The following is a 10,000-nucleotide window of genomic DNA, read 5'->3' as shown; positions in this document are numbered from 1 at the left end:
CCATACGACTCAGTGTCACTCGTACAAGGATATAGCTGATCGGGTCCCATTTCCTTCGGATTGGTTTTGGTTTGCAGTCAGGACAACTATATCCGTTACAACAAAACGCACACCAGATATAGCCATTAGCCAACCAAGCCAGCATCCCTATAAAGCCCCTGTATATATAGCCCATATAAGACCCGATCTTTAAAACTATATTAACCCTATCTAACAACCTAAGGGGGTTAATAAAAGTAGCCTACAGTATGACACCCATGCTACCTGCACACAAACCTACACTATTTGACCTTCCACACCAGCCTATGTTTTAGCAACCTCAACACACACACACACAGAGCCTGAATCTATAATATCTGTATAACTATTATCACTATCCACAATTACACACCCGCTCACATTATCAAATGAGCCATCAGGAGTGTCATGCATATAGTGCCCATTTTTCAGCACGCCAGCCCTCTGTCTTTCACTGTAGCGTTAGTTAGCTTCACTTTTGGTCTCTTTGGGTCAACTTTATCTTCATAAATTATACACATTATAGTTATCACGAGTCTATGTTTTCCATTATTGAATTGAAATCCTTTGTGTTTTTGTGCTGTTATTGAATCTCCCCGTGTTGTTTAACCACATCAATGGGACACCATAATGTCAGTGTTGCTGTACACACTATACATCATGTCTAACTCTCTTCATCTCTCTTTCTCTCTCGGTTTCTCACAGTTTTGTACCTATGTCATAGACATGCTAATAAACAAATACTAGCCTATATAACCTACTGTAAGCTTGATATTGTAAAGCTGTTTTGTTTCTAGTTAACTTGTGTGCCCCTTCAACTATGTTTTCTTTCCATTTCTTAAACCTGTATTCTCTCTCTCTCTCTCTCTCTCTCTCTCTCTCTCTCTCTCTCTCTCTCTCTCTCTCTCTCTCTCTCGTTTGAACAGACAGTATAGAATCGTGCTACATGCATGTACGCATAATTATGGATTTAAGGCCTGCACTTAATGCACAAGTCACATTATTATGGAGAAGCAACAGAGGAAGAGTTGCAATGACTATTTGGGATGTAGAAATACAGCAGGTGTACTGGAGCGTAATCAATCAGGGTATGGACATCTTTTCTTTGGTTCACACACGAGACACAATTACATTCAAGGTATTTTATAAGTTGTTGAAACAGAATATTCCTGTAACACACAGAATTTGACCCCTGCTCTCCAAAGAGCTGGTGATCTTGTATGGCAGCCTGTTGATGAATGAAACGTATTGAAAGTGAAAATTAGTCAAATTTAACCATCTAAGCTATGATGACTTTTTTTTTCCATCTTTTTCTTCTCTTATTATTCTCTCTTTCATCTCAGTCTCACTCCTTTTTTTTCTCCTTTTTTTTGTGGCGTTTGTCTTGTGCGGTGACCACTTTAAATGTGTAAATCATAGAACTTATGATATATATAATACGTTATGTATTTAAAGGAGAGAACTATAATGTCAAAGATGGTTGTTTTTAGTGTTATGTTTCCTGGTACTTTGTCCTATATCTACCCCATGTAGATTGCAGACGGATGCCGATTTTTCTTGAGGGTTTCTCTTTTTTTGTGTTGTTTTTCAGTGTTGTGGCATTTTGATATATTCCACAGTTTTATGTTTCTAATGACTGTTGGCAAGGCCAGTAAAAAAAAAAAGAAGAGAAAGTAAGACAGATTAAAGATGAATATATACAATTTCAAAGTTGCAACTTGTTTTTTTTATGTAGCATTTTGAATATTGAGGCCAAGGTTGCCACAGCATTAATCATTACTTTTCAGTAGCATATAAAGCATCTGTGCTTCATAGACCATGTAACTGTAATCTGTTTTAGAGACGACTTGTATTACATTTCTCAGATCCACGCTCATTAACACTATGTTTCTTTAACCCATTCTGACCTGGCACCCATTTTGGTGTTAGCATCATGTTATGCTTTAGCTATTGAAAAATAGCAGATCTACAAGCTCATATCGCGCCACCGAGTGGCGCGATACGAGCTTGTAGGTCTGCTATTTTTGAAAAATCGAAGAACGACTGACATTTTTAGAATCTGATCTCAGGTCAGAATGGGTCAATCAGATCCAGTGTGTGTCCAGTGGAAACCTCGTATGAATCTGATCTCAGGTCAGAATGGGTTAAAGTTGGTTTCTAACTGATGTAAACCTGCAGTACTGACTTGCACCTTGAAGAAAGGCCTTCAAGTGCACAGTCCATTCCCTGATATCTGTAGATGATTTCTGTAACTCTGGGGACCTTATTAAAGAATAAAACCGGAACTATATAAAAGACATTTGTGTCATTGTGTCATAAAGCATCCTTTTTTATCTAAATCGTATCTAAACGTTTATCTAACTTTTAATTACAAATACCCGTTTTACAGCTTATATGCAATAGTAGCAATGAATCCATATGAAACCAACGTTGGTTTCATGTGGATCCTAGTTTATTGGTTTAGCAGCAAGAAAAGCAAGTTATAAAACATAGTAAAGCGTAATTATTGTTGTAAACGGCTTTATGATACAATTTGAGATTTCTACTGCTGGCTCAATGCTTCTGCAATGTTGATAATGTTGCTGTTCCTTGACAACATTTCGGTTGGAGATATTTATTATAGATTGCACTAAACTCGAATTGCTGTTTTGAAATCCCCCCAAAAGAACGTAGACATTATTTGTCCTATAAGTAAGGATGAGATGACAGCTGTGTAACCTTCAGTCTGTGCTGGCCAAAGTGGAAACAAGATTTTACAGTTGGAATATGTCCATAATAGGATCGTATTCCAATCCCTTTGTTATGCTCATTTACTGTAGATGTTTTTTTTCCCTGACTGTATTTTATCATGCTATTGTAAAGCACTTTGTAACGCTGTTTTGAAAAGCGCTTTATAAATAAAGTCCATTATCATTAATTGTAACAAGAATGCAAGTCAAGTCATTGAATTAGAAAGAGATTCAGTTGCATGTCACCTATAGCATTGAACCCCTACACAGGAACCTCCTCAGTGTTCTTTTAACTCAGATGACAGTCAGGGGGATGTGGGAGGTTTCCTTTTTTAATTATCCCCTGGGCCAAGAATATCTAAACAAGAGGAAATAACATGAAAGGTTGTATAATTTCTATCCCATTTATTTATTTATTGTCATCAGACAGACAGACAGACAGAGCCATGCGGATGTGGGGGGAAATATATGTCAATAATTGCTTTGAAATTACTATGTTGTAAAGAAAAATCAATAAACATATCTTTAAAAAATATATACAGACAGACAGACAGACAGATAGACAGACAGACAATGAGCCACAGTTTCCCTGGTGGCTGTGAACATGTTGAACATGGCCCTGATATGTTTCATCGAAAATTATTTAATTGAAAGCATACAAAATAGAAAATCCAATGTTATTTATTATTTGTTGATAAGAAATGTTATATGCTTATAGAAGTTCATGAGGTTACAACTATTTGTATTGTTTATATGAATCAGCAACTGAAACCAAAGTGATTTACACATCATCATAATCTTTCGCTTGGCAAATATATATATTTATCCACTGAAAAAAGTAAACAGTTGAAAATATGTACATTTGACCGGATGTAATTTCCTGGGGTCTATTATGACTATAGTAAATAATAAAAAAAGAAATTGCCATAATATTGTAAAAAAATACATATTTAGCCCCATGTTCGAATGCCCCCCCCCCCCCTGTCAAAAACAGCTAAAATCCCTAAAACTAAAGAAAGCAGCAAATGAAAAAAGTTTAGCACTCACCTTTTACTTTCTCTAATAACAACCTAAAACATGAACCTTGGTTGAAAAAACTAAAGTTGTCCTTTAAAGGACCACTTCACCACTTTTCAACATCTCTTCATATAATTGGTCCTCACTAATGTTCATGATAAAACACCAAGATTTGTTTCTCTAGGCTATTATATTATGTCGTTACAATATCAAAAATATCAATATTACCATTACAAACAAAATAGTTCCAATATGGAGATACAAGGTTTCTGCATTTTCACAGCTAATAGTAATTTCTAAACGTATAGCAACAAGATGATGGGCAAAATATATTATGGGCATATACTGATGACATTAGTGATCTCCAGATATGGGCAAAAAAGGGACACAGATGAGTACAACGGGTACGGCCAAACCTCTAGTTCACAGAAAACAGTCCACCCCTGTGGCAGGTGCTCTTTTAGGGCATCACAGAAAAGATATATATGTATTGCGAACGCAGTGATTGCGAACGCAGTGAGCACTTACTATGAGACCTAGCAGATCATGTCTGTCCGTGCGTGCGTGTGTCCCCCCTTTGTGCCCATATATGGAGCTGAGTGATTTGTTTGTGATTTATGCAACACACTCCATATTTGGACGTATAGCTGCTTTGGGGACTCCTTTCCTTATAATATGGTTATGGCTAAGTTAAAAACTTAACTTAAAAATAAATCTTTAAAAAAAACCAAATATGTACGAGCTGCGTTCGCTTCCCGCGTTTGCGCGTCTTACTGGTATCACTAAACTGATCTTAAATTACAAAACATATATGTTTTAATTGATAATGGTCAGTCGATTCTGCATCAAATTGATGGTTTCATCAAACTGACTATAGGGCAGGCTATATACGAAGTACTGTGATCCACTAAGAGACAGGACTCAGGGGCCCTAAAGTGGAAAACTGTGTCTCCAATCTCTTCCTGTGTGTTGACCCGCCTGTCCCTCTGTCCAAATATCTGTCCACCCCGTCTGACCATCCGTCCGTCCTGTGGGACTTGGTGTATAGGTCTCAAAACGTCTCTTGTCTATAATGAACTGGTCTGGGGTCAGTTTGTTTATCTTCCGGTCCAATCCCAGGACACTGGCCACTGTGGCCAGAAGGTCAGAACTGATAGAAACTGGCCCCAGTACAGCTCACATCATCTCACTGAAAGAAAACATTCTATAGTAGTTTCCCATGTCAGCCAGGCTGGATGAAGAGAGAGAGAGAGAGAGAGAGAGAGAGGGAGAGAGAGAGAGAGAGAGAGAGAGAGAGAGAGAGAGAGAGAGAGAGAGAGAGAGAGAGAGAGAGAGAGAGAGAGAGAGAGAGAGAGAGAGAGTTCAGCAAGTAGATCAGACTATAGAGTAATAAGAAATCCATCTCACAATAAGCACCACAGACGAAAAACAGTGTAAGTCCAAATTTCATTCTGACCCCTCCACGAAAAGGCCTCGTTGTCCTGAATCTATCATTTTTCGTCTGTGGCATTTTTATGAAAGTTGTCATGATACATGTACTGAATTTTCTTATCACATTATTATTGACTATGATTAAAATAAAATAAAGTTGTATATCATGTTGGTTTATGCCCCAAAATTAATGCGAATATTTTATGGCTGCTTGAATTGTGCAAAGCTACCCATGGATTTGCAAGTAAAATATAATGGACACGTTTGAACAGGCAGCTACACACACATAGCTATAAACGTATAGGCTATGTAAATCACAGAGAAAACAGGATCGGTGCACACTGCGGGACGCACGCACGCACGCACGCACGCACGCACGCACGCACGCACGCACGCACGCACGCACGCACACACACACACACACACACACACACACACACACACACACACACACACACACACACACACACACACACTAAAGCATTAACATGATGCCAACACCAAAATGGGTTCCCGTTCAGAATGGGTTATATAGACAGCAGTGAACTAGTCTTTTCACATTGAAAATGACATTTCTAAAAGATAACTGTGCATAAATGCTTAGAATGCATGCCAGTGCTTCTCAATTAGGCGTCTGTCGGCCCCCCGGGGCCCTTGGGGGATTCCCAGGGGGTCCCCAGTAAACGTAGGTATAATGCAGCTCTTTTTGAAGTATATAGACAGCAATGAACTACAGTCGACTGTTTTCACATTGAAAATGACATTTCTAAAAGATAACTGTGCATAAATGCTTAGAATGCATGCCAGTGCTTCTCAATTAGGCGTCTGTCGGCCCCCCGGGGCCCTTGGGGGATTCCCAGGGGGTCCCCAGTAAACGTAGGTATAATGCAGCTCTTTTTGAAGTATATAGACAGCAATGAACTACAGTCGACTGTTTTCACATTGAAAATGACATTTCTAAAAGATAACTGTGCATAAATGCTTAGAATGCATGCCAGTGCTTCTCAATTAGGCGTCTGTCGGCCCCCCGGGGCCCTTGGGGGATTCCCAGGGGGTCCCCAGTAAACGTAGGTAATGCAGCTCTTTTTGAATTATATAGACAGCAATGAACTACAGTCGACTGTTTTCACATTGAAAATGACATTTCTAAAAGATAACTGTGCATAAATGCTTAGAATGCATGCCAGTGCTTCTCAATTAGGCGTCTGTCGGCCCCCCGGGGCCCTTGGGGGATTCCCAGGGGGTCCCCAGTAAACGTAGGTAATGCAGCTCTTTTTGAATTATATAGACAGCAATGAACTACAGTCGACTGTTTTCACATTGAAAATGACATTTCTAAAAGATAACTGTGCATAAATGCTTAGAATGCATGCCAGTGCTTCTCAATTAGGCGTCTGTCGGCCCCCCGGGGCCCTTGGGGGATTCCCAGGGGGTCCCCAGTAAACGTAGGTAATGCAGCTCTTTTTGAATTATATAGACAGCAATGAACTACAGTCGACTGTTTTCACATTGAAAATGACATTTCTAAAAGATAACTGTGCATAAATGCTTAGAATGCATGCCAGTGCTTCTCAATTAGGCGTCTGTCGGCCCCCCGGGGCCCTTGGGGGATTCCCAGGGGGTCCCCAGTAAACGTAGGTAATGCAGCTCTTTTTGAACTATATAGACAGCAATGAACTACAGTCGACTGTTTTCACATTGAAAATGACATTTCTAAAAGATAACTGAGCATGAATGCTTAGAATGCATGCCAGTGCTTCTCAAAAAACTGTCCGTGGACCCCCGGGGGCCCTTGGGGGATTCCCAGGGGGTCCCCAGTAAAAGGCTGAGTGGCGCGCTATGCGCTTGCAGGTCTGCTATTTTTGAAAGATGGAAGAAAAATAGCTTTTTGGAATTGGTGGAAGAATTTGTGTCACTGATCATAAGGTCAGACTTTTTATTTTGTAATTTCCCCTTTTCTTTGTAGTTTATGGTGATTCTGAAGAATGGAACCAAATGGTTCCATTTGTACACTCTCATAGTTAATGTTTTGTAAATATTGATATGACAATTAAAATTGCATTTCAATATCACACAAATGATTTTACTGTTGTATGACAATATATTTGGGTTTCAAGTGTGCTAATGTGAACACAGCATCTGTGAAATGTTGCATTTCATATTTAATGTAAACATACAACTAAGGTGAGGCAGTCAGCAGGTCACAGTGCTGTAGGGCTTCGAACCCTATATCCAGGCAGAAGCTCGGATAGTACTGTACTACCAGCGCTTTTTTTGCTTTGCAACACCATGTCTTTGAATGTGAATTATTTTGTTTTACTCTTGTACATTTGTCTAATACATGTACAGTATTTATCCAACCAAGCCCATTAATTATAACACAGAGATGCTATTGTAGGAGGCAGAGGTAAAATGACACAAGTGACCAGAGTGTTTAAAGCCTTCAGGCAGACAACAGGTCTGAAATCTGTGGGGCCTCCCTCACAACATTGCTGGTAGCATGTTGTCGAGAGGGGGATGTTGAGTGCCAACCTGTCAATTGGTAAGCCTGTTTGCTGGATGTATTGAATCTTTGCTTTTACTGCTTTCTTGTATGGTCTACAATGATTATGTTTGTATATTGTCAGGAGGACTGCAGTGGCACTTTTGGTGCCGTTATGTGGATGTTTACCGGTCCTGAATTGTTTGGGGAGTGGCCTCCCCAGTAATGTGTAAGGCATGTAAAATGGATCAATGTGAGTATTATACGATATGTGTGCAAAGCTGAACAAAAGGGTTAATATATATATATTGTGTTGTATTTGCCCTGCAAGTGTATTGTCTCTTATGATGTAATGTTTTGATTATTCCTTGTGCTTTGTTTTGATTGCATAGTTGAACAACTAGTGTGCTTTGTTTTTGTAGATCCATGATTGAGGAATAAGCGCTGTTCCTTTCCCTTGGTTATTTGATTTGTTATGATTTGTATTTTTGTTTGGTAAACCATTCTCCCCATTTCTAGTTCAACACTTTTATACATTTTATATCTGTTAAATATTTTTGTACTGAATAAACTATTTGCTATTTTGTAACCTGGTCCAGTCTCAAATATGTATTGGCTGGGTTACACTATTATGTCAACATGCATGTCAACATGCTCTAGGAGTAGCAATAACGGTTAGGCAATTCATTGAACACAGTTTTGCACAATGTTAACATTCCAGATGGATTAAAATATGAATACTACGCCATGATGGGAGTAGGATACTATCAATACAGTACAGTACCAACTTGAGTGTTTACTGATTGACCTATGATAACAACATAGCCTCCTGCAGTGAGGGGTCCGGGGACCCCCATATTTTAAATAGCAGCTATAACAGCTAAAGCCACTACGAATTGTTGATCAGCTATTTTCAACAACCGGGTCTTGTGTACAGTACAGTGAGTTATTATTTTGTTTGCTGGCTGGTTGCTACGCAGGGTTCAGCTGCGAGCCCCATGTACAGTGTCAGTGACGGTCATCACAGTAGCTACACAATCCCTGATGGATCTAAAAACAAATCCACTACCAAATCCCCAAGACATTAACACGTCTTTATCAGCGTTTGTGTGGTCAAGACAATGTATTTTACCCACCTCAGTTTCTGCTGCAGGATCTGTGTTGCTCCAAAGCTAAAGTAAAACATGACGTCCCGTAGTCAGGGATTATTACATTGAATAAATAACTAGGATGAAAAAAAGAGTCCTGTACTCTTTAAAAATACATGGTAACAATAAACCCTTCCTTCCTGAGTGTAGTTTGAGAATATATCCCCGTTGCAAAGAATGAAAAAGAAACTTACCAAAAATCTCATGCATTTCGTATTCTCGTTTGTCCAATGGATAGCGTGTTGGACTTGAGATCCAATGTGCCCGGGTACGCAGCCGGAGTCAAGATCACGAGACCGCGGACTGAGGACATCAGTAGAATAGATTTTACATTCTCTCTAGAACTCTGAAGAAGACCGCAAAACCGAAATAAAATCCATCCATCCATTGTTTTCCTGTAAATCACTGACGCTGCTGCTCCAGTCTCTCTTCTCCGGCTCAGCTGGAATGTACCATGTAACATGTATTTTCTGTGCACCACCAGAGGGTGCTGGTATGCAGATTAACTATATACCTGGTGGCGGAGCCGTCTTGATACCGGGAGGTCGCCAGTTCGAATCAGCCGTCCGACACTTAAAATTACCAGTGTCCTTGGACAAGGCATTGAACCACTACCATGAAATGTTCTATGAACAGGGCTTGGCTGTAAACAAGTATCTGATGCTTCAAGTTATCCTGGGTAAAATTTGCATGCATGTCTCCCCTGACTATCTGTTATGCACACTATCTGTGCGTGCGTGCGTGCGTGCACGTGTGATGTGTGACCACTATACAATCACATGTTAAAAAGAATACTGTTAGAAACCATTGTAAAAATACATCTGAATGCATTTCATGTCAAATGTAAAATATTATAGGATGTTTGTACTATAGACAGTACATTATGTTTTGTGTCTTGAACCACTCAATTGCAGCTGGCAATATCAGCGCGTGCGTGCGTGCGAGCGAGCGAGCGAGCGAGTGAGTGAGTGAGTGATGTGTGTACCATATGCTTGCTCAGTGGGTGGGTCCGGGGGTCTCGTGCCCGGGTGGGGGTCCGCGGGGGTCCGCGGCCTCTCGGCCGTCTCAGGTCCGAAAAAAATAATAAATAAATAAATAAATAAATAAATAAATAAATAAATAAATGAATGAATGAATGAATGAATGAATGAATGAATGAATAAATGAATAAAGAA

The 10,000-nt window shown here is 39.7% G+C and overlaps 1 protein-coding gene across 3 annotated transcripts in view; it reads left to right on the top strand.

The window, feature by feature from the left end:
- The window catches only part of epas1b (endothelial PAS domain protein 1b), an 88,458-nt gene extending 86,147 nt beyond the window's left edge, over positions 1 to 2,311 (top strand). For 2 of the 3 annotated variants that reach the window (XM_080781465.1, XM_080781466.1), the window contains one exon: positions 1 to 2,311. This exon is cut by the window's left edge and continues 576 nt beyond it. The gene's annotated coding sequence lies outside the window, so the exon portion shown is untranslated. The other variant, XR_013965227.1, reaches the window with a different exon arrangement.
- The last annotated feature ends 7,689 nt before the right edge of the window (positions 2,312 to 10,000 follow it).

The sequence above is a fragment of the Protomyctophum bolini genome, assembly GCF_963924005.1.
Source record: "Protomyctophum bolini genome assembly, chromosome: 14".
NCBI classification, from domain to species: Eukaryota; Metazoa; Chordata; class Actinopteri; order Myctophiformes; family Myctophidae; genus Protomyctophum; species Protomyctophum bolini.
Note: the sequence above shows the minus strand (reverse complement) of the source record. Positions and strands in the feature narration are given on the sequence as shown.